Source organism: Perca fluviatilis, chromosome 22, assembly GCF_010015445.1.
Source record: "Perca fluviatilis chromosome 22, GENO_Pfluv_1.0, whole genome shotgun sequence".
Lineage (NCBI taxonomy): Eukaryota > Metazoa > Chordata > Actinopteri > Perciformes > Percidae > Perca > Perca fluviatilis.
The window spans coordinates 20,452,019-20,478,066 of NC_053133.1; the positions used below are offsets into that span (position 1 = coordinate 20,452,019).

At 39.8% G+C, this 26,048-nt stretch overlaps 1 long non-coding RNA gene across 1 annotated transcript in view; it reads left to right on the forward strand.

Moving 5' to 3' along the window:
- The window catches only part of LOC120552340, a 201,134-nt gene that overhangs the window by 169,479 nt on the left and 5,607 nt on the right, over positions 1-26,048 (forward strand). The window contains exons 4-5 of the long non-coding RNA XR_005637988.1: positions 4,582-4,650; positions 24,679-24,754. This is a non-coding gene — a long non-coding RNA (uncharacterized LOC120552340). The remainder of the gene's footprint in view (positions 1-4,581; positions 4,651-24,678; positions 24,755-26,048) is intronic.

The window sequence follows — 26,048 nt, forward strand, 5'->3', positions numbered from 1 at the left end:
ATATTTTAAGAAGCACTTCTGGTTTCTTTCTGGTCATCTGCTTAATACAGTGGCCCTGAAGTGCAAATCACAACAGCAAATAGAAAAACACAATGGCAAATAGGAAAACATTTCAACAAATCATAAAACACAAAGGCAAATAGGAAAATAAAAGGGCAAATATGAAAACAAAACGGCAAATGATGAAACACAACGGCAAATAGGAAAACAAAACGGCAAATCATTAAACAAAACGGCAAATAGGAAAACACTTCAACAAATCATAAAACACAACGGCATTAACTTCTACCGGAAAAGGTAGGGCCTATCTAGCAGAGGACAGACCCTCCTGATAGGACTTTTTAACAGACTGTTAAAAGTAGGGATGCACCGATCCGACTTTTTCAGTCCCGATACCGATGCCAGGGCTTTGTGTATCTGTCGATACCCGATACCGATCCGATACCGTTGCTGAATTAATAATAAACTGTATACCTTCCACCTTATACCTTCCTTCACCATGTGGAAGAGACTAAAGGCACCAGACCTTCCTAACAAAACATTACTTTCCTAACTAAGACAAAATAACATAGATGTAATGTATTGAATTCTTATTTTTTTGTTATTTAAAAAACAATTGTGCATTCAAATCGAAAATATAATGTAATCAAACTTCTTAAAATATATTTAAATAAATAACAATAATGGGCCTTCAATAATGGGCCACCTTTATATAGGTTTATAATGGCTTATTCTACTGTCAGGAGTACATAGAATATCACAAAAACATGTTAATGTCATCATGTTTACTAAAAGCTTTTATTACTAAAGGGTTTGGCTCCAAGACATTATCCAATAACTTTATATGAAGGAGAATCCATGAAATAGTTACAGAAGCTAAACTATTTTTATTGTGCAAAGTAGTAAAATAAACTCAAATTGAATGAATAGCCTACACATACAAACAACTTTAACATTGTTTTCCCTTGTCTCAAAACAAAATAGTTGTAAACTAGTTTATAAACACTACCTTGGCCACAGGTAAGTTAGGTTGTAGTGTGGTTGTAGTGGGCGACTGAACGGATCTCCGCTGTCAGCCTCCTTCGCTGTTTGAATGATGTTAATAGGTTGGCGGACGTATTTCAGCGAGGCAAGACATCTTAAATCCAGTGTTTTAATCATTGCTCTGAACCCGTCTTTCTCAACGGTCTGTAGCGGGACCGGAGGTGGATTTCGTACATAACGTTGCTCCGCTGCAGGCTTGAAGTGACATGTCTTTAACGTTAGCACAGTAACGTTAGCACGGTAACGTTAGCACGGCCGAGTAATGTTACGGTAACGTTAGAGCGACGGGCAACAACAGTGGCTAAATTATGTCAAATTTTTTTGAAACAAAACCTTCGGAACAACGGACGGCTCCTCTCTTGAGCACACGTTGTTCTGGTGTATCGCCGGTTTTTCGTCATCCTCTAGCTAACTTTCTTCTCGGTTCTTGAATGTGCAGTACCTACCGGAGCCACTCCCAGCTTAACAGACTGTTATGCTACCTGGCTAGCTAGCTAGGCTAGCAGCTATAATGTTACCCAGCATGCCGTTGGGCGGTGTAGCTACATTTGTAAATGTAAAAATATTAGTGTTAGAAACTGTTTAAGTCACAAATTGTTATATGCTATGGTGATTTATCCTTTTAAAGAGAGTTAGTTGTGGGTTATTAATTGTTGTGTTATAAAGTTACTACCATGAGTGAGAAGGGTACGCAGTCAACAGAGGTCCCGGTGCTGTAACGGAGAGAAAAAAAAAAAAAAACTGGATCGGCCCGTGGATCTGTTAATTTTTCCGATCCCCGATCCTGCAAATTTTTCAATATCGGGGCCAATATCTGATCCTAAGGGTGCACCCCTAGTTAAAAGTAGGCGCTTTTCCGTGTTTTTCACCTCTCCTTCCTGTTAAAAGACAGACAGTCCGTCTGTCCAATCAGGAGGGTCTGTCCTCTGCTAGAAGTTAATGCCGTTGTGTTTTATGATTTGTTGTGTTTTCATATTTGTTGTCGTGTTTTCCTATTTGCCGTTTTGTTTTCCTATTTGCCGTTGTGTTTTATGATTTGTTGAAATGTTTTCCTATTTGCCGTTGTGTTTTATGATTTGCTGTTGCGTTTTTCTATTTGCTGTTGTGATTTGCACTTCAGGGCCACTGTAGCTTAATGATGAAGACATCATCAAGCAAAATGAGCTAAAAAAACAAAAGCCACTAATATTTTTTTTTTTTTTTCTCGTACAACAGATTTATCATCATTATTAGCCAATACAATCTCTTTCTCAGGTCTTCTAGGACACCCTGTGTGTACTTTCTATCAGCCTCTTATATAACTGTATGACAAATCAATCATAAAATTGTTGTTTAGATTCTTTTGACCGATAGGCCCCTTGAGCCCCGAAGGAGCCAAACAACCACATAACTACAACACACTATAAAATAGCCGAAATAGAAAAGCAGGCATTTCCAGCTGCAGCAACACTGCTGCATGCATGTAATGCGATCTCAAGCTTGTAATCTTACTATTTTATATTTTATGGGTTTTGTACAAACATCAGTGGCGGCTTCTGTTGACCTTGAATCAATGTATACTGAATCTCTGTGTAAGTTATTTAAGTGTTATAGGCATTCTTTGCTGCAAAACTGTCTGTTTTCAGACATGCAACCAAAGCTATACATCTTGCCTTCAGGGTTTAGCCGGCTTACACTGTGGAATGCTTACCAGAGACAATGCATGATCCATCTGTCTGCAGAGAAAGTCTTCCTCGCCCTTCCCTGAACTAATCTCACATCGCTATAACCACAAGTCTCAATTCACCTGTTGACAGAGAGCTGGAGGCAGATTTTACCCCTGAGTCGAACATCCCATCTCTGCTCCATTCACCAAGGACCAACGGAGAGGAGATTTCATGTGGAACATGCAGCCCCTGAGGCCTAATTTCAGAAATCCCTGACTTTCTTTTTTTTATTACAGGGTGATATACTCTTCTGTGCATCTGTGCTCTTCTTTAGTTTGACCTCTCTTGTCCTCTAAATCCTAAAGCCTGACACACTTTAGGAAATAATTCATAAAACCCTTTAATATAAGCCTCTCATTTTGTGTTGACTCAACTCTTTAGTTATTGCCTACTAGAGCCAAAACATTTTCAAATATAACTCTGGTCATTCAACAGCAGGCACGGGACTAATTTCCATTTTCTCTGCCTGCAGTGAAAAAAAAATATAACTGCTAATGGTCCTCAAGTTGACAACGTTGATAGAAGAGGATGCATTTTTTGTTTCTTTCTAAGCCTGACCTGGGAATTAAATGTAAAAAAAACAATATAAGCTACATTACAGTAAAGTTGGGCAACTTCACTTGTGGCTGAAAACTAGACAAGCATACTTATTAGGTATATAATATCCTAATTTATAGAAGCCTTGCACATACTGTACATAAAACAGCAATTACAAAGGTTTAGTAACAATGACATAATCATGTTATGACATTACTTCATACGTAATATTAATTCCACATCATTGACATAATTTCTTCATCTTATATATGTATACATGTGATCTTTATTGCAAAGCTCCAGGATAATCAGAGGTGAGATTATGTGCAATTGGTTAGAGGTCCTATCCCATGAAAAACATTCATCTCCAAATTTGGTGATTTTAAATTTGTCAGACAAACTCAGGGATTAATTTGCCTACTTTTGAGGCTAAGTAAATCAATAAAAAAATCTTCCCTTAATATCAATCTACAATTCTTAGTTTTTGAAAACAAGTAAAAGTCCAGCATTTACAATTTTATTTAAGTTAAATTATAGAAATATTAGCAAAAATATATACTTAAAGTATCAAAAGTACACGTTATGCACAATTCCCCTGTCATTGTTATATTATTATACACTGGATCATTATTACTGATGCATTAACATGTATGAAGTGCTTTAATGTAGTTGTTTGCTGTGAAGCTGATTTTAACTATTTCATATTGTTGGGTAGTTCATCCTATAACAATGCTCCATTTTATAAACTGATCATATGTTTTGTATGTAAAATCTTAAAAGTAACCAGTAACTATAGCTAGTAAATATGCGTAGTGGAGATGAAGTAAGATAAAATGAAAATACTCAAGTAAAGGACCTCAAAATTCAGGTGTAGTATTGAGTAATGCTTTCCACAACTGAAAAATGCACCGGCATAAAGCTGAAAACAGGGCCGTTTCCTTAGCTGATGAAAAGTCAATGCATTGGAGATTTTTTGGCGAGGTTTTGACAGGACAGGACTATTGACAAAGAGAATCATGAATTGGCACAAATGACAGTGCATAATAATGTCGTGACTGTTTGTATAGCTGTAAAACGGTGCAAAATCAAAACTTACAAATGAAAACGAGCTAATTTGATCGCTAGGACTGGCAGAGTGGGAATTCTGCTCAGCCGTGGCCCATCATTCTTCACCAAAAATGGTCTTTACTTGCCACCCTTACGATGTAACAGATAATAGTATTATTGTTATTGCATTGTTGCTGCCTGCGTTGGCCCAGTTGGTGTTTATTTTCCTAACGCTCCATGTCCACAGACGATGGCAGTGATCCATCCTGACTGCCATAGGCTGAGCGACAGATTCCAAACAAGAGGGAACCCCAAGGTAATCATTTGCATTTGTTTTTTATTGCAATCATTAGGGCTCCCCTGCCGGGCCTCACCACAAGTCTGTGTGACAGACCCCATGTTTTATCTGAGAGTCAGGGGAGGTATGTTGCTGGGAGCGAGCCGAAGAGTACAGTATGCTGCACTGATAAAGAAAACAGGCTGGCTACCATATATCATAGAGACACTGACATCTGTGTGTCCCTACGAGTGCTTTGTAGAGTTGGAATAGTGCAGAATTATCAATAAAGACAATATGTGATTACAAATGCAGCAGATTCTAATTATCATACTAAGTTGTATTGCCAATTTTCCCTGTCACTGTATTAAAAGGCATGGAATTATTTTAATTTTGCATCATTAAAGGCCGGTACACAACATAGCACAGACTGCTGAAAGCAAGAGAGCACACAAGAGAGGAAAACTATGGGGAACAAAAGACAGAGGAACTCTTGATCAAGCTGGGCAGTGTCATGACCTCTCCTGTCCCCCAATGGAGGCCCAGAGATATCACAAGTGGTGCTTGAATGCTGTGCTCCATGGCTGTGCATCAGGATACAAAGATCACCCCAAGCTCTTACTTTCATTTAATTATCTAGGGGTCTTCGGAGAATGGGGCTGCGTGCAAAAAGTCCCTCTTATTCAGCATTATCCTGGGAAAAAATGACCTCAAAGGTTAGAAAGCCTTCTAGAAAACCTTCTACTTTTCAAAAAGTGTTCCCGGCAGCTGGCCACACTGAGAGGAATTGGTATTGTTCTGGGACTTGTTCTGGGAAAGTACCATGGTGGTCTTTTCAATTTTACCATGGTACGTACTGACCATGGTCATGGTAAACTGTACATCATGGTCCATTGCACAAATAATGTAGCATAATGTATTTCAAAATGGAAGTGACACTAATTATATACGGCCAACCCTCAATGAAAATACCCTTGAGTGCTCGTTGAGACTGACGGTAGACCAACATTTGCTTTTTCTTGACTTGTAGCACTCTTAGATTTACGTCACTGTCAAAATGCTTTCTAATATATTGGCCTGTGCAGCATATTCATTTTAACGATCCCTCGTATGAATGCACAGTGTGACTATTATACCCCTGTGCTTGTCACAGTGCATGCAGGGTCATTAAGCTTTGATGAAACAATGGCAGGGCCCAAAGTGAGGTGGAAGAAGCCTCCCACGCTCAGGCCAAACTAGACTTACCGCCACAGAATATTATACTCATTCAGCTCATTACAGAGCAAACTAGCGCTTTTCTGACTCCCTTACTCACTTGTGTGTCCCTGCTAGCAGCCCACACATGCACCTCTTAATAGATGCCTGGGTCTCCCCACTCTTTTTGTCTGTGTCCTTCTTATCTGTGCTCCCATGGAGGAAGTATGCCCCTTCTCGCCATCGCTGCGGCTTCTCAATCAACGTGGCTCCAACCTCCAAGACTCATACCAATTTCGTCTTATTCCCACGATACAAGAGCAATTACCCTGTTCTGGCCATCTACATCCCTCACCACACTAAACGCCACCAGCTTGTCACTGAGCCATTGCATTAAAGGAGGAACATCCTTCATTGCTGCAAATGAGTAATGGAAATGTGACACATGGATCTGTTGCATATTATGGTACATATCCTGTATGCAATGTATTGATTGTATGTTTTGATGATTTATACTGTTCATTTTACAGTGAAGTCAACTTTTAAAGAGTTAAGGGGCAAATACGGTTATGATTCGCTGCTTGAAGCTAAAAAAAGTTTGCGGGTAGCTATCATAGAGGCAAGAACAAGCTAGTGGACATCAACTATGAACTAGTTTGTAGGTCATGGCATTAATGGCAAAAGTGTCTCTTCTCAAAGACATTCATGGTGTTTGTCATGGCACAGGTAGTATTGGAAAATAATTAGTTGTTAGGTCTAGTGGATTTATTTAAGCAAGAAAAGGATGCAGGCTTACCTGAAACCCTGGTGAACTCGACTCACTTAACACCGCTCCACTCGTGGCTTTATTAAGCCAGCATGCCTCGTCCCTTTTCTCATGTCAACAACAGTTCATTTAGGTTAACCAACCTAAACTAACCGAACTAAACTAACCAAAATACTTCAGGGATGAAGGTTATCATTTGTTGGTCTCAAACAAGCGGCAACCTCGATGCTGAAATGCAGAAGTGCCAAAAACTGCTGCTCCATCCACCCTCCACCTCATTGCCCATTTTTGGATTAGCCGACGTCAGGCACTGCCAAGATGGCGACAGAGGCAACCTCCAAGAAATATTGTCTGAAGGCTGCAAAAAAAAAAAGATCAAATGCTCACCAGTAACACCCTCTCTTAATTATTCGTAAGAGAGTCCCTGCTCATCTCTTTGGCAGAGGTCACTGCATAGGTCTCCACGGTGGGAGGGTGCCAGGGGTGGACAAGATCTGTGCTGAAGTAATGAGGGCTCTGGATATCAGGGTGTCATGGTTGATACAGCTCTCAAATGACATTGAGATTTCTGGAACAGTGACATTGGACTGGAGGGCTGGTTGATCGTCTTTGTCTTTAAAGAAGAGCCCAGAGGGTACTTAGAAACAACCAAATCCACAAGATCACAAAGCCTCTTTGGAAGGAGGACCAACAGTGTGGATTCAACCCCGGTCACTGAAAGGTGAAAAAAAAAAGGCCTGTGTTCCCTAAGGGTTCCAGTGGGAATTTGCATTGGGAGCATTGGAGTTGCTGCTGGTTCTGCAAATCATTCACTCTTATGAACCTTAATACAGCTCTCATGTAGAGTGACAGCATGTCTGTATTCTTGTTCTTTCAAGGTATAGTTTAGTCTCCTGCAAAGTGTCCTTCCAAGTGTCAGGATACAAAGAGATCTGGATAGCCTTGATAGGCAGTACATCTACAAAGAGGGACATTCTTTTGCCTCATTCAATGTGGTTTGCTCCTCAATGTAATGTCTAAATCAAAATATACATTTATATCTGTCAAAACGTGGCCTTGCCCACCCAGATGGGGATTGAGCAGCTGCTCCAAGTGGAAAAGTTCAAATGTCCCCGGATGTTCTCCACCTCTGAGAGATTTACTGCATCTACAATTGTTTGGAGCAGTGGTAGCAATAATGTTATTTCAGACCGTGATGATAAATAGAGTTGGGCAACAAAGAAAAGCTCTTGATTTAACAGTCAATCCTTGTCCAGCTAAAGTTACATTTAAGGGATCAAAAGAATAATGACGATGATGGTGTTCCACAGCTAGGTCAAGTCTTTGTGACAGGGTGACAAGCTCAGCGATACAGGACAATGTCAGTCACATTGTCTGCATTCTGCTACTCATAGGCGCCGATACCGTGAAAATACTGAGCACCCACGTGTGCCAGACTGCCAGTAGGCTACATTCATTTAAAATGAAACATTGCAGTTGGTGCTAAGTGGAGCGTCTGTCATAGTGTGATTGGTTATGTTGGTGGAATTGATTCTTAATTTCCCACGAAGCTGATCGAGGTTACGTGTCAGTTAAAGTTCTCATCTCCAATCCTATCTGTATTTGTGAGAAGTGGCGCCGTCCTGAGTTGAAAGCCTACTTTACAGCTTTGTTATCGAGTTAAAGGGATACTTCACCGATTTAGCATTCAGTTTTGTATCAGTAGAAACCCGATAGTATTTCTGAATGACCGTGCCTCCCTCCCTCATGTCCCCCTGAGACGAGAGATTTCTGCATTTGGGGCCTGGAAAAAATCTTCCGATGACGTAAAATGACGATTTTTGCGTCATTGGAAGATTTTTGGGCCAGAAGCAAAGGACTACAGCCAGTAGTAGGATCTACTTCCGTATGTTTTCAACACGCCCACAGGGGGTTGGACTGCCGAGTCTGGCCGAGGTATTCCGAATGAAAACGACTGTCAGCCATCTTGAATCTTCGCTAAACAGGCTTTCGGTTTAAAACATTTACAACAATTATCTGCATTCAAACTACCGACGTGTGTACCACCGGGATACATCGGTACAGATCGGAGAATATGGAGGAAACGTTATTACAGACGCACTACCGGCACACTTACGTGAGCTTCGCCGACACGGAGACCAGCGGTGTCGCTCAACGCCGCCAGTCGGCTAGGGGACATCCTCATCGGCTAGGTGGAAAGCTAACGCGCTAGCTGTCCACCTGTCCCGCCATCCTGCTTGCAAGTGTCTGCTCATTAAACAACAAGCTGGACTACATCCTCCTTCAACGAAAATCCCAACGTGAGTTCAGTGACTGCTGTGTTTTTGTTGTTGTGGAAACATGCCTGAACAACAGTGTACCGGAACCGGGACTATCCAGCTACCAGGCTGCTCGCGGCCCCGTGGAGGTGGGCTGTGTTAACGGACTGGTGTAGAAATAAAATCCAACTAGCTACTGCTAACTGCTGGTGGAGCTTGTGACTGTTAAATGCCGACCAATTCGACATTCCACGCTATATTCACGGCTGTGTTTATACTCTGTGTTTAGCTACACCAATGCTAGTATCGCTTAGCTGAACTTTACGGATCCTGCTTGCAAGTGTCCGCTCATTTAGAACACAAACTGGACTACATCCAACTTCGACGACACTCCCAACGTGAGTTCAGAGACTGCCGTGTTTTTGTTGTTGTGGAAACCTGCCTGAATAGTGTACCGGACTGTCCAGCTACCAGGCCTGCGGCCCTCCAGACTCGAGCTAGAGTGCTTTGTCGCCAGGTAAAAGAGGTGGGCTGTGTTAACACCGAAGGCAGCAAAAATGTGGTGATTTGTATCCATTTAACTGCTAACTGCTGGTGGAGTTTGTGACTGTTAAATGCCGACCATTCTACATTACACACTAATTCACGGCTGTGTTTATGCTCGGTGTTTACAGCCCACCAAGCGCTAATGCTAGTATGCGTTAGCTGAACTTTACGGAGCCTATAAAGTGTGTGTACTAAATGTAGCCTGTTTCGTATGTCGTTTTTATATAATGTCGTTTTTATATATGTTAAATGTGTAACACCACTTGAGTCACGATGAAACGTTGTTTCGTGTATATGGTTGAAATGACAATAAAACACGCTTGAGTTGAGTTGAATGCCTCTGTCGGTCTGTCAAGTTGTAGGCGTGGCTTGGGAGTGGACTCAAAGGGATTTGGTGTTTTTCATCCATATAAGACCAAAACACATTTTCTGGCTTTTCTCGGCCTAGACGGCACCAATTTCAATTTTTTTTTCACATTTCTACTACATAAGTGACCCAATTTAAAGATATATTCAGCTTTTCAGCGGTGAAATATTCCTTTAATAGGCGCGTGTGTTCGCGTCGGCCGCTGTCCATTTCCTAAGGTTCTGAAATGCTAACAATTTTTGACTACTTTTGTTTTTTCAATGCCGTGCGCCTGTGAGCACCCATGGAGGAAAACATAAATCGGCGCCTATGCTGCTACTTCATATTTAGGGTAGCTTGTTGGGGTTGTTTGGGCTCTTGAGCTCTTCCTGCTGGAGGTGTAACAGGATAAAGACCATGGACGAGATGTTTAGACGACTGCAGATTTTTCATACCATTGCAGCTCCTCTTTACATTTGTAGCCTCCCATTTACAGAATAGATTTTTTAAATGTGTTTAATTATGCACAGGGTATTAAATGGCTTTGATCTAAGCTGCAGTAGCAGTCTTTTAACTCCACTAAATATTTCGAGGCCACTCAGGTGCTTAGATGGAGCGCTCGTGTCCATCCTAACTCCAAGATACAATCAAGACGAGACTGTGTCTTTTAACATCGGACTGGTGTTCCCTTTTTTGTCACATATACAACTCCAATTTAAACCTTTAGATAGGATGATAAAACAAATCACTTTATTCTGACAGTTCACTGATTTTATTGTTGTTTCTTGTTGTTGGCATAGTCTGTGACTTTGATTCTCCTGATTGATTTCCTCTAGCGCCCCCCTGAGGTTGACATTTGTGGTTTCGGGTGAAATGTCTTAACAACTATTGGATAGATTGCCATGAAATTTGGTTCCCTGCAGGATGAATTTTAATTTGGTGGTTCCCTGACTTATCTAGCACCATCATAGGTTAATTATTTTTTCAGTACTTTCAGTACTACAAATAATGAGTACTTTGTGTTAAGTGCTACAATGCAAATCTTAGAATGCTAACATCTGCTACACTGAAATGGTAAACATACCCGCTAAACATCAGCATGTTAACATTGTTATTATGAGCATGTTAGCATCCTGATGTTAGCATTTAGCTCAATGCTACAGCACAGTCTCAATGAGTCCCTAGCATGGATGTTTGTTTTACTCCTGTTTGTTCATTATATAGGCTCTTTTTATATTTATGTGTTCTTTTATTCAATGCTATGTGGAATAGTCTTGAGGTATCTCTTAATATATGCTCATAAAACTTTAAACTTAATGATTAATTTACATTTTAAGCTAGACAAGGATTTTGCTGCAACCACAATGCACATAAGTGAAAAGAAGATTTTAAAATGTGTATGACATTAATAGGTGCCAGGGTGGCAGGTCATGGGAGGATTGTTTTTGCTGCAATGAAACGATAAATACCAGAAATCCAACAAACTGTACAGTATTTTGTGTAGCATACAATGGCTAATCTTTTTTTTTTTAAATATAACTTTCTATCTGTCAGTTACACCATGGCCCAATCTTTGACAAATCCAAACCTCCAAAGTTTTCAGCAACTCAATAACTCATAAGTATAAAGGGTTAATTACCCAAAGTGTAGCTTGTAAGGCTCCTGACCGAACGTCCTTATTTTACGAGTTGGGTGTGAGAATGTGTTGTGTATTTCTATCCAAACTTGCTGAACTGAGGGAATCGGTGCCTTTCACACCCACACACAGGCCACAGCAAGCATCCTCAGTCTGTCCTCTGCATGTTCATCTTGAACATAATTAATCAGGAAGACAGCAAGCCAAAGATAAAAACAACATTAGTCAAAAATTACTCCTGACCTTTTCTCAGTTCTCACAATAAGCATCCCTTCTGGTTTTCAGTAAATCAACACTAAATGAGAACACATTTTACAACTCTGAAAGTTTCTTTCCATACATGATGGACCTTGTTATCAAGACGCCGTGTCCTCCAGTATCTCCCCCGTTTAAACGTGTTTTGCTTTTAACTTTCTATTTTTAAGAGTTCAAAGGAGCTATCTTTTTGGCATTCAGAAAGTCTAGACTCCTGGAGACTCTGAGGGTGTTTCACAAGCTGTTTGATGGGAAGTTTTGCTAGAAACAGTAGATAAAGCCACAGATGCATGTTAACACTTGTTGGCGCCATCTGTGCCTTACGTTGTAATGGTACTCGCTCTGCTGTTTGCTTCTTAATGAGGGCAGATTGTTCCCTTTGATAATTATATAATGTTTTTACCTCTGTATACACATTTTATTCATCTAATGTCGTGGCTTAAAGATCACATACATAGAATACTTTTATTTGAAAACGGTTGGTATTAGATGTCATCTCATAGACTAAGGTTGACTGTTCATATCTCACTTCAAGTTGAGTCGAAGGCAAAGCACTGTAGTAAAGTGGAATATCCAGTGAGCAGAGAGAGAGAGTTTAATAATACAAGATCAGACGTCTCAATAAACACGTGTGAATAATAACAAATTCCCTGGAAACGTCAGGACAATAAGGCAGCAGCTGTTTGAAAAGTCTGGTTAATTGAACATGTCATCCTGAGGGATTATTTCCAAGGCCTTAATATATGTTGGAGGAATTGTGACCAACAACACGCTGTCTGTGTTTTAGATATGCTACATATAATACTGACAGAGTATACTGTAGATGTGGAGAATAGAAACATTCTGTTAACAGAGACAGTGCATTGACGATAGCATTTTGGAGAGGAACGGTCTCAACTTGTCAAAATGTCTCGCCGACGTCTTCATATTATATTAAGCTTGAAACCACGAGTGAACATTCTTTTCTGTCTCTTTATATCGGGAACAAGAAAGACAATTGTGTCCTGTGCCATAATGGGGAATGTCAGGCTGACTTTGCACTGAGCAGATCCATTCAAAATGAATTGTAAATGACAGAAAATGTGACTTTGACAGTAATCTGGGATAATTTTCTGAGGATCATCATGCATTTATGGCTTGTAATTCACAGCGCCGCCCGGATATAAAACTCAATCAAATGGAAAAGTTTAGACAGGCATTGTTGAAACTGTTTTTAGTGCACAAAGTCTCCTATTAATTATAGCTGAAGTAGTTGGAAGGTGTTATTCTAAGGGATGGGATTTCTAATGCTGTTTTCTAGCTGTTCAAAAATGAAACAAAAAAACATTGTTACTTACAATGACCTCAAGTTGGCTAACAATAATCTCCTTGATGGTTTTCCCTTTTAAATAGCTAAATTACCCTTTAAGGTAATCAGTGTTTTGAATCTGTTTGTTTGTTAAAGAAGTCATTTTGGGAAATATGGCAGAGAGTTAGTTGAGAAGATTTATACCACTTTCATGTCTGTATGGTGAATATGATTGACTGCCAGCAGACGGTTAGCTTAGCTTAGCTTAGCATAAGGGAGGGGAACAAGGGGCAAACTGATTTCTGATTCTGTCCAAAGTTTATAAAATGTAGCACCTTAGAAGCTCACCAATTAACACGCTATATCTTGTTTATACAACCCTTCCTCACCCAGAAAACAACTCTTTAGGTCAATTGGGCAAGCAGCTCATAACGACTCATATTTGTGTTGTTAGGCGGCAAGAGCAGACAAGGAAGTGAGATGACAAAGTATAAGAGCGCCAACGCTCATATTTCTCATTTGGGAAGTAATTGGAAATCGCGCTTTTCTGTCGCTAGGGTATGAGGATGTGTTGTGTGTATAATCTGCACAAAAATTTAAGTGTGAAAACAAAGGAATCACAGTTTTTTATGCCGGGCTGTTTGTTGGCTTGTAAAGACTCAAGCACACTGTCAGAAATCTACTCCCATCTTTTCTGCGATAAAAAATGCCGATTCTGTGTCTTGGTGTGGAGTTTACCCACCGCTGCTATTATGATTCATCGGGGGAAATCAATCAGGATATCTTAATCGCCCCTTTGAAGTTACACGCATTGATGCACTGTGCCGCTATCGCAACCATTTTAATGTTTTACCTCAGAGGTGTCTACATATTGAATAACAGGTGTTGTTTGTAATGGATTAATTACAAGTCTCCATGGAGAGAGGGGAATTGCAAGTCAAAAACTGAATTATCATAATTAAGTCATCATTTTTCAATCGATATGAAAAAAGCAAATTGCATGGTGCTGACTGTATATGAGTGTAATGAAAGCCGTAAACGCACACTTCTGCTGTCATGCAAATCAGCAGCTCATGACAAGATTGCAGCTGAATATCACAGGGAGACAAAAACTCTGATTGATGGACATTTTCACATCTGTTCAAGAATTTCTTAAAACAATGTTTACATGGCACTCCAACTCATCCTCTTCTCACCTACCTTAGCTCTGCATGTTATACATGTTTTAGATTGCACACTATCCTGTACTTTGCCCTGCAACTGTGTAATTCATTCATCATTCTGTTCTGTTGCTCTTGTTTTTGCACATACCATGCCCGTTGCACAACGCTTATCCCCACAACAACCTCAAGTGTACACATTGTATATGTTTGTTTTTTGAAGTAATGAATATTCTATTTTCTTCCTTCAGTGCTACTTTTTATCTTCCACTTAGTTCTATTTTATTTGTTCATTCGCATCAGCTCATATGAATCATGTTTTATTAAGTTTATTCTGTTCAGCTGGAGGAACAATTACAACAACCAACAGTGTTGGGAGTATTGGATAGAAAAGTAAGGCAATTACAGTAATGTATTGCTTACGCCGTAACATAACTCATTACTTATTAAATTCCTGTAGTATTATACCTGTTATAATCTCAGTTACGCAAGTTACAATGCATTTTCACCCCAAATGAAGTGGTGTTATGTTTTTTTTTTTTTATTCACCAACACCGCGAAACATTTCGGCACCAAAGAAAAACATTTCCGAGGTTATTTTGGTGAAAGGAACGCAAAGGTAGTGTAAAGCATTACAATTCAGAGACAGTAATATTGTAATAGAACTAATTACTCTCAAATGACAGTAACTAGTAATCTATAATGTATTACATTTTGGAAGTAACTTGCCTAACACTGACAACCAATAATACTTTCAACATGTGTATAGACATGTGAGTATTGTGTTAAGTCGGACCTAAAACATGTGAACCTATCCATTAACCAGGGGGCAAAAATAGGTTCTATTGCAATTAAAAAAGAAAAGTGATGTTTTGCGCCTGCTGATGTGTTGATTGCGTATATCGAATTAGAAGATAATGAGCTTGACACCCAAACAGCCGTGTATCCTGGAGGAACTCTCTGCACAGTAGGTGCTTTGGCAGCAATCTCCCAGTTTTTACAACAACCCTAAACTGTCTCTAAAATCACTTTGTCTTCTCTGTCTCTCTACAGTAGGATTGGGCATCGAGAACCAGTTCCAACTTGAAATTGTTTCAAACACTCTGATTCAAATGGAATCGATTCTTTATTGGAACTGTGTGCAATCGTTTCGAATCTGATCATCGGTTCCAAATTTAACACACACAAGTTTTGGTTTCCGTAGCGACTACCGTACTTCCAGCCGCTTGTTGTGTTGCAGCCACGGAGCACAGTAAGCGGCGCTCTAAAGTGTGGCTTTATTTCACGTTGAAAAAGCCCGTTAAAACTGTAAATCACCACTGAGTAAAAATAAAATGTTCCTCTTATCTGTGAAATATAGTCCAGTCATTTTATGAAAAAAGGTAGGAGAAATTGCAACAGAAGCAAAGTAAGTGATTTTGTATCCTCACTATGTCCTGAGTAAGGAAAAAAAAAGCCCCGAAGAATCCCATTAGGGGAAAGTTTTGAAAAAGACCCAAATATGGCCTATTCATACGCCTATTCATACTTTTTCTCACGTGAATAGGGTAAACATTTTAACCTTTAGATATCGCCATGAAAATTACTGAGTTGATTATTTACGTCAAGACAAACAAAAAATGTATTACAAGTTTTTTTAAATTGTTTGTTAACATGGGCAAACTGTGCTTAATCTAATTACGTATGTGCTAATTTGCATAAATACCACGACAGATCTAAATGAATGAATGTATGAATAGGCTATATTTGGGTCTTTTTCCAAACTTTCCCCAAATGGGATTCTTCTGGGCTTTTTTTTTCCTTACTTAGCACATATTGAGGATACAAAATCACTTGAGTTTTCTTCTGTTGCAATTTGATAAGAAATAAGAATCGATAAGAAACGGAATTGAAAGGAAGAATCAGAATTGAAATCAGAATTGTTAAAATCAAAACGATGCCCAACCATACTCTACAGTATCTCTTACTCACAAACACGTACTATAAACTCCAGGGTTCCAGAGCTTTCCATCACTTGAGGAAATCTAATATTCCATCTCCACGAGGGTCTGCAGCAGCGAATCAGAGCAACATCAGACAACTGGAGCTGAACGTGTTATCAGTACTATAGCTGTTTACATGCAATCATGTAATTATTATTATGCACATAAACCTATTATGTTGTTTACAAGCATTGTGTGCAAAGTATGTTAATAATTCCATCTTAATCCAATCTGCCATCTGGTAATTGATTAAATATAATAATCGCCTATCTGCTACAGGACATAAGTGATGTGAGTCCTCCCCTTCTTGTTCTTAAAGTCATACTGATTGCATATCTGCATATTATCAGGTGCGTTGATATGACAAACCTTAAAGGGTAAATTCAGCCAAATAACCGAAAAATATTTTCCAATAAACACTTACACAGAATATTTTGGCTTTATCTGCTGAGGTTTTGAGATATTCACCTATGAGATTTGGTCCAACAATTGATGTCTTGTCTTGTTTGTAGTGCTAAAAATAATAAAAACATTATTTACACATATAGCCCCTGACAAAAGTCTTGTCACTTATCTAAGTTGTAGGAACAACAAATAATAACTTGACTTGTAGTTGATCAATCGGAATCAGAAATGGCATATATGAAAGGCTAAGTCTTCTGGATTATGCTTATTATACCAAAATAAATTCTTGTATCATTCATTGATTTTTATCATTGAATTAGGACAGAAAGGTCAGATTTGGCTTGGACAAAAGTCTTGTCGTGTCTTTAAATGATTCAACCAATCACAGATTATTAGAGCTTCACCTGTGACAAATACTGTAATTAACACATTCCCGGGTGTGTATAAAAAGAACTCCAGCACACCAGACCTTCATGTGAAGTGCAACCTGACCAAAGTGCTCATCAAGAGCCTGAAGACCAAGTCTGCTGCTGAGGTGGAAGACATCTTCAATGTATCCAAACGTCAAGTGGAAAGGATAAGAAAAAGATTTAAAGAAACTGGTGAAGTTCATGACAAGCCCAGGTCAGGCAGACCCCGTAAGACAACTGTTCGAGAGGACAGTTTGTGGCTCCGACAGTCCAGGGCCAGCCCTTTTTCTGGGCTGGCCACCAGAAACCGCTGTATCTATAAGAACAGTTTGTCGAATTCTCTCACGCAGTGGTCTCCATTGCCGAATTAGTGCTCATAAACTAGCATTAAACAGAAGACAACTAAAAAAATTGTGTTGCATTTGCAAAGGCCCACAGCTTGGTGAAAGGATGGACAGTGGAAAAGTGGCAGAAGGTTGATTTTTCTGATGAATCATCCATTGAACTGCATCCCAATTGCCGCAAATACTGCAGAAGACCTGTTGGAACCTGCATGGACCCAAGATTCACCCAGAAAGTTTGGTGGAGGAAAAATCATGGTTTGGGGTTACATCCAGTATGGGGGTGTGCGAGAGATCTGCAGAGTGGATGGCAACATTAACAGCCTGAAGTATCAACAAATTCTTGCTGCCCATTAGATTCCAAACCACAAGAGAGGGCAAATTCTTCAGCAGGATGGCGCTCCTTGTCATACTTTAGCCTCCACATCAAAGTTCCGGAAAGCGAAGAAGGTCAAGGTGCTTCAGGATTGGCCAACCCAGTAACCAGACATGAACATTATTGAGCACGTCTGGGGTAAGATGAAGGACGAGGCTTGGAAGATTAAACCAAAGAATCTTGATGAACTCTGGGAGTCCTGCAAGACTGCTTTCTTTGCTATTCCAGATGACTTCATCAATAAGTTATTTGAGTCATTGCCGAGACATATGGATGTAGTCCTCCAAGCTCATTTTCTTTTTCCCAAGGCACCATGACCTTACATATACTCTGATGTTATTGTAGCATGTTTGTGTATTCAAAATAAAATATAATTTCTACCATACATTACTGTATTTTTGTATGCGACAAGACTTTTGTCCAAGCCAAATCTGACATTTCTGTCCTAATTCAATTATAAAACTCAATGAATGATACAATACTTTATTTTTTGGTATAATATGCATAATCCAGAAGCCTTTGCCTTTCATAAGCCATTTCTGATTCCAATTGATCAACTACAAGCCAAGTTATTATTTGTTGTTCCTACAACTTAGATAAGCGACAAGACTTTTGTCAGGCACTGTATACTGTATGTACAAATATGGATCCTACTTTTAATGCCACCAGTTTGAGGCCTGCAGGGGACATTTGTTACATGTCTAATTTGCTTCGGCATTTTGGACTCCAGATTTGCAGATTTTTCATAGAAATCTTAAAGTCAAAGAGGCCATCACTAACCTGAAGCGCCAGGCCGTCACACACACCTAAATTGATTGGTTCGTTCTGCTGCTGCTAAGACACAAACACATAAGCATCCTGAAAAGATGGATTTTCATGTGATACGTGATCCCACGATCTCGTAATATTAGCCATCTTCTTTAAATCGGTTTCTCACAATTCCCCCAGCTTCAGGGCTGTGCATTACTGAATTGGTGGAATACCCCTTTAAATTATAGTATATAGTGAAAAAAATGTGGTTGTGTGTTTTGAAAACATCAAGCCAGCGCCACAGATTTTTGCAAACTGTCTCACATTAAGCGAACACAATGTAAGCGAACACAATGTAAGTGCTTCTCAGACAACTGCAATCTATTACATCTTTTATATTAATCTACTACAAGTATAAATAAAACATGAAATTAGCAATAGATTTTACTCTGTGGCGACTTCACACACGCACACACACATTCCCCGACATAAAACATAAATGTTACATAACAGCAAATTAATGCATTATGAAACTCTGAGGCGAAAACTCTCCAGAGTGAGCCAGAGATTTGTCTGATATAATGTATCAGGAGACATATTACCTCAGGGACTGTCGCCCTACCAGGCCAGCCATGATAAATAATGCAACAAAAATACATCATCATGATGTTTCTCTTTATCCAACATGTGTAGCTGTCAACTTTGATCAATAAGAACGCACTAAAGGCGATGGTATATAAACACAGTCCTTTTTGTCTTTATTCATGCTGTTGAACAAAGAAAAACTGCAAATAAGAAATTTAGATGCAAAATATGTCAGCCCTTAAAGGAGAACTCCAGGGAAATTTTTACGTTAATCTTGATCGCTATATGTATATGAGTACTGTCGATAGCAAAAAAAAACGAGCCGAATCGGTGCTAGCAACACAGAGCTGCTGCAGCTAATGCCGAGAGCTCCCACTCAGCTAAAACGGCAGTTATGGGGGCATAAGATAAAGAGTGTCTTTGTGCCTCTTAACAGACACAAAATGCAATTAAAATGTCTGTGCAACATGAACAGGGCCCTTACATGACAACAAGATGCGTTTAGCAACTTAGCCATTGTTTAAATTCACCTACCCTCTTAGCTGCTAGCTGCCATCTGGGATGAGTGAGTGTGTTCAGCCAGGCTCCGGTAATAATCATCACGTAGCAGTTCCATGTGTATTTGTAGCATATATATCCATTTTGTGTGCTGTCGTTGGTGAATATGAGTCTCTGCAGTGGCGAATTGTGTGGTAGTTTTCTTAGCCAGGCTAGCAGCCCCGACCGGGCATCCTTCTACTTCCTCCCCCTCCCTTCGGCAGTGTTGAGACAACAATCCACAGGCGCCCCGGCTGGTCTGGTGGATGTCCTCCAGAGGACAGTTCATGCTTCCCCGCCGAAATTTTGAAGTTTATTCCCCCCTCAAAATAGAATATGGTAATTGAGCACTTAGTGGTTATGATCATATCAGAGACTATGTAACTACATGGAAACAGACCAAATGATGCCTGTTTCTTGTAAAGTAACTAGCATTACAGAAGGCTGTAGCCTTGCGCTGAAGCCCCGTGGGAATTCAGTTGTAGCAGGAAAAGGTAAACAACGGAGCGTAGTGTGAGAAGAGTGAAGAACGGAGGTGTTCACAAGGGAAGAAGCTTGGAGTAACGTAACTATGGAGCTAGAGCTAGCCTTCAGTAACGCTATGCGTAATAGTATTACAAGAAACAGGCATCATTTGGTCTGTTTCCATGTAGTTACATAGTCACTGATAGGATCACTTCAGTGCTCAATTACCTATTTATGAGGGGGGAATAAACTTCAAAATTTCGCCGTGAAAGCATGAACTGTCCTCTGGAGGACATCCACCAGACCAGCGGGCGCCTGTGGATTGTTGTCGGCAGCGGCAGGCAAGGGAGGCGGGGAGGAAGTAGAAGGATGCCCGGTCGGGGCTGCTAGCCTGGCTAAGGAAACTACCACACAATTCGCCACTGCAGAGACTCATATTCACCAACGACAGCACACAAAATGGATATATATGCTACAATACACATGGAACTGCTGCGTGATGATTATTACCGGAGCCTGGCTGAACACACTCACTCATCCCAGACGGCAGCTAGCAGCTAAGAGGGTAGGTGAATTTAAGCAATGGCTAAGTTGCTAAACGCATCTTGTTGTCATGTAAGGGCCCTGTTCGTATTGCACAGACATTTTAATTGCATTTTGTGTCTGTTAAGAGGCACAAAGGCACTCTTTATCTTATGCCCCCATAACTGCCGTTTTAGCTGAGTGGGAGCTCTCGGCATTAGCTGCAGCAACTCCGTGTTGCTAGCACCGATTCGGCTCGTTTTTTTTGCTATCGACAGTACTCATATACATATAGCGATCAAGATTAACGTAAAAATTGCCCGGAGTTCTCCTTTAAGGCCCACAAGAACTTTAAGTTTGACCCAGGGAGTGCAGGAATACTGTTATCAAGATAGAAATACCAAGAAGGAGAGGGACTGAACGGTCATTATTGCACAATGATGTTCTCTGAGGTTTGAGGCTTTCAAAATACCAATTCATATAACACACTCCACATTCACTGTACGTCCACTCTTATATCTCATATACCTGTTACACGCAGACCACGTAATAAGATGGAAATTTGAAATTCAAATTTCTTTTCTCTCATCTCTCATCACACCGTTGTAGTGATCTAAGGACCCACCCATCAATTTTGACTGTCAGATCAAAAAGGTCTTCATTTGCATCGGCTCGTGTGAATTTTCATCTCACATATGGAAGTTCTCATTGTCTGCGAGACGTTTGAATAATTTAAAACAATGTGGTGTAACTGAAAACATCCTTATGCTTCTTACTTTGAAGCCTGCATGTCAAAGATGTAAAAAATAAAAGGGACATTTTTAACCTTAATGTTCTGTTATGGTCCTCATTTCACAAAAAAAAACATATTACCATTGCTTTATCACCATGATACTTAATGACTTTAACTTATTTGATGAGAATTTCTTATAAACATGATTTTGAACTGATGACATGTTTCAGAAGTCTGCTACAGAAAATGACCCAATACATCTGTTTGGGGTCTCAAAGACTCCAGCTGGTTAAATGCAATGGAGTTTCATCTTCTCTGTATCTGTGATGGTGTTTACAGTTCTCTTTACACAGCACTACCCTCCTAAATCCCAAATAAATCTATTTGGATTTCAGTTATTGGAGTTTTTATTACCGTAAAAGGTTTGACTGGGAGTCGAAGGGGAACTTCGGTATTAATCAACCTGCATCCTATTTTCCCATGTTTTTGTATCTACGTGTCTAATGGGGACCACATTTTTTTTAAATTGTTCCAGTACTGAGCGAGAGCGCTGCAGCTGGCAGCCGCGAAACAGGCCATGCAATGTCATCTCACAGGCAATTGTCAGCGTCAATGTACGTCCCCCACAAGTGCATGTTTTTGCCACTGACAGGCTCAGGTAATTATAAATGTCTGACAACATTCTGGAAAGATGGAGAAGTCTCGTTCTGAAATCTCGCAAGAGGTGACTTGTTGCTGGAAGGCAACGGTGGAAAGAGTTGGAGAGAGGAGTTCCGGTGAGAGAATGTTGTGTTGGGGTACAGAAAGTGTAGTGTATAAAAGATTTTCAATAAAAACCATGGTGCGTTTTTGAGCATTTTCCAGTTGTGCCAACAAAATGTCACGCAACACTTTGCACAGCGTTCTTAGACTACTGATGTTGGATACGGATACAGGCTGAAGTTGTGGCTAGTTGTGCTATAAATGGATCCAAACACTTCGCACCACCATCGGGTCTGCAGTGACCATTTTGACCAGGATGTCTACTGCTATCTAATGAAGAGAAGAAAGCCCATACCAAAAAAATGCTGTTCCAAGAGTGGAGAGCTGTGGACAGAGTGGAGGTAATGTTATTAGCTAAAGTTACTGTGTTGACCTGGCATCAGTACACATTAGCGATTAATCGTTTTCAAATCAAAATCACAATTTAAAAGAATGCGATTAGCTAATTGTGAAAACAGCGATTAATCGAATGTGTTGAATGTTTGGTTTAACATTTTTTATTCCTCTTTTTATTGTTGTATTTACACTTATTTCATAAGATAAATGCTGACATAAAGTTACATATTACATATTCAATGTCCCATGCTTATTAAAAGAAAAACACCTATTGTGGTTTTATCTGTTACACAGTGAATATTGAACTTAAGCTAAACTTTAAAAAAAAGAATCACAAATCGAATCCTAATCGCAATATCTGGCAGAAAAAACACAATTCGATTGTTCAGCCCTAATACACATGAAAACATGGTGGGATATCGGCAACTTCTCCCTCTTCACATAATGTTGTCAGACACATAACAATCTGAGCCTAGTTACAATTGCCTCGTGCAATTACACTGCATTCTGGTACGTGGCTACCAGCTTGAGCACTCTCACTCAATACTGAACCAATTTCAAAAATGTGTTGTCCCCATTACACACAAAACATGGGAAATACAGTCCAGGTTGAAAAATACCAAAGTTCCGCTTTAAACCTCGCTGGTGTCCAAAACAGTCACTATGTAGGTTTAACATACTGTATTTCTTTTTGGCAAACTAAAGAAATATATGTTTGCGTTGACCATATAACATAGGAGGTCAACAATGTGTGCTTATTTGGCAAAATAACAATGCTGCGATCAAATCTGCAAGCTGAGTTTGACGCAAAGTGAAGGGTTACCAGTTCAATACTTTTTACATGTGATGTCCATTTCGCAACTATTTTTACAAACAGTACAGCAATGGAGTCTGTGAGATCGGTGTGGAGCAATGAGGAGACTGTTACCTTCCTCAAATGAATGCATTAAACCAAAGCCAAATCATGTTTTTTTATATATTTTTTATTAATTTGATGTTTAATTGGTGCTCTTTTAATTACATTGCAGCGTCTTTTCTGCAATGGTGTAGTGGCACCATACTGGTAAATCAAAGCCTCCAACTTATTCACATTACCAGTGGTGGATAAAAAAACGCACATTAGTTAGCATTTTCTTTTATCGATTTTCTGAAAAATTTTTCATAAATTTGCCATTAATTTGGATAGAAACCCAGCTGATGAGGAGGAAAAGCCAGTTAACAAAACACAAGGGTTCAAAGGGGAAGTTCACCTATATCTTAAGATATCAATAATTCTCTCAGTTACAATAAGAGTTTTTGATACAGCATTAACTTCTCAAACTGCCGCAGCCTTTCTTTCACTGTATTTGCTTCCTCACTCCCCATGAGCCCCCTCTGTCTGAAACAAGCAAGTGTGATTAGCATCAGTAAACCCGGCACAGCTCTCTGAATTAGAATCCTGCCGCCAATAATAAAGACCAGATAGAAAGATGAAACCAAAGACTCAACTGTACTCCTCATGTGGTGCAGCCTCAGAGAGCCATGGTGCCCAGGGCTCCGAGGACTTTCTCTGAGGCATCTTTTTGATGTAAAAGTCAAGGAGTGCCCTATGTATTGCACAGGCATCCTAGCCCCTGCCTGACCAGGCTGTAATAGCTTATGATCAGAGATCTATTACTCACATCTTAGAAATGGGCTCAGGGAGCACAGTCATTTGCCGTTTTAAATTGATCTGTTCTTTTGGTTTCTGGTCCGATGAGACAAAATCTCTCAGTTTCAATTTCCACTGGCAATACATTACAATCAATACATTATTAGAGTAATATCATAGGTTATTCTGTGGACTCCGATTTGCATAAGTATATGCATTTCATTGCAGCACGGGCAAAAGGTTTTTAAGTGCTGAATACAGATTGTGCAATGTGTCAGAGAGGACCGTTGGATAGTGTTGAACTTCCTGTGGGCGAGCTCTCTCCCAGTTGTGTCCCTTCCTGCCCAAACATTTTAACATCATTCAGGACGAGCTGGGACAGAGAGGCACACAGGAGGGTTTGGAATACATTTGGCTGAGGTAACAAATTAAATTAGTCTATTTATCTACTAGCCACCCTCTCCTCCTGCTTTACCTCTTCTCTTTTCTCAGCAGGGGGCCACAGTTGTGTCAGTCCTGTCTCCTCTCCTGTTTCCCTTCAGACAAAACTGTCCATGCTGATCAGCCTCACTGCTGCAAGACAGAGAGGATATAAGGAATCAGAGAGGGAGAGCTTAGCATCTTGTGGCCAGATTATGAATATATTCAACATGCTGCGAAAAGACTGCGACCCAGCTGTTGTAGGGATATTTCATATTACCATCTTCCACGTGTGAGGCAATAATTGTGTGAATGAAAGCAATGCATAATATATTTTCATTTCCCTTTCTCCCTTTCTACACAGGCAGCTGTGGACTTTTATTTGAATGAGCTAAAAAAAAACAACCTGCTGTAATAATCCAACATTTTGCTGCATGAAGGTAATGTTCTCATTCTAGCTGAGCTCTGTCAATATTCTCTCACAACTGTTGTTATAATGTACAATAACTGAGTAGCAGATGTGTACCACAAAGAAACACACACACACTTTCCAGTTTTATTTTGACAGCAGAATGGCTCATTGAACCGTATCCCAGAAAAGTCATAAAGTCATGAAAACTGCATTATTTAGTAGAGTTATGTTATAGTAATATGACTGACATGATCTGATTGAGCATGTTCACTACAGGAAAATAAACTTTTTCATTCATGCCATACTGTGCTTTACAAAGCTGTAGAGCTAGTTCAGTATATTAAACTCCATAAAAAACATAAATGTGCCTATTTCCATACCTATACCTCACAGGAGGATTACAGTAAAGTGTGCAGAATGCTGTTAACAAGTTGCGACAAAGCTTTAAGTAAAAGTAAAAACAAACTGGATCCATGCCAAATGTCTAATGTTTTTCCCCAGATGCATCACAGTCTGGACAGTATTTTTCCCCTCATTTCATACTCCGCTCACGGCCGTCTCCATTGCACTTAAAAGGTCTTATAGCTATGCATCAACAAAATGGCTTAATTTGAGTAAACAAGTGACTTCAAAGCCACAAAGGTGTCGCAGTAAATCCAAATAAATTAATTTTGTTATCTGTTAATTACATTGTGTGCCATTAGAGATGGTAAGAGTGAATTATGGCCCACTCCACCATTTACTAACTTACATAGGTGGCATTTTATTAATGCAAAGTGTTGGATTAATATTGAAGTCTTTGACATGGAAGAGGAGCTCATTTAGCACCACTCCAGCATGTGTGCTTTCATGATTCACATGCACTCTTATCGAAAATGAATCTTTTATTATATTTATATTTTCACATTGAACACTCTGGTTCTAGGCAGTAATGAACTGTACATTATTAACAATTACATTGTTTATTCAGCACAATGAATGAATGCCAAATAAACAATTTTAAACACTAATATGAAATAATATAAATCAATAGCTGTTACTCGTAACTTTAAATAGCCTGCAGCCATTGACAAATTATAAGAATGGGCCTCTGGACACAGACATGTAAACGGACCGGCACTCTCCTAGCAGCAAGACACCCAGACGGCATCATTTATTGTCATTTTGTGTCTCTTTGTGGTCGTTATGCATCTCTGGTCGTTTTACATCTCTCTGTGGTAGTTTTGCACCTCTTGTTGTTTTGTGTCTCTTTGTGGTCGATTTGTGGTTGTTGTGTCTCTCCAAAACATTCTCACTCCCATCGCGTACAATACGGACGCTTG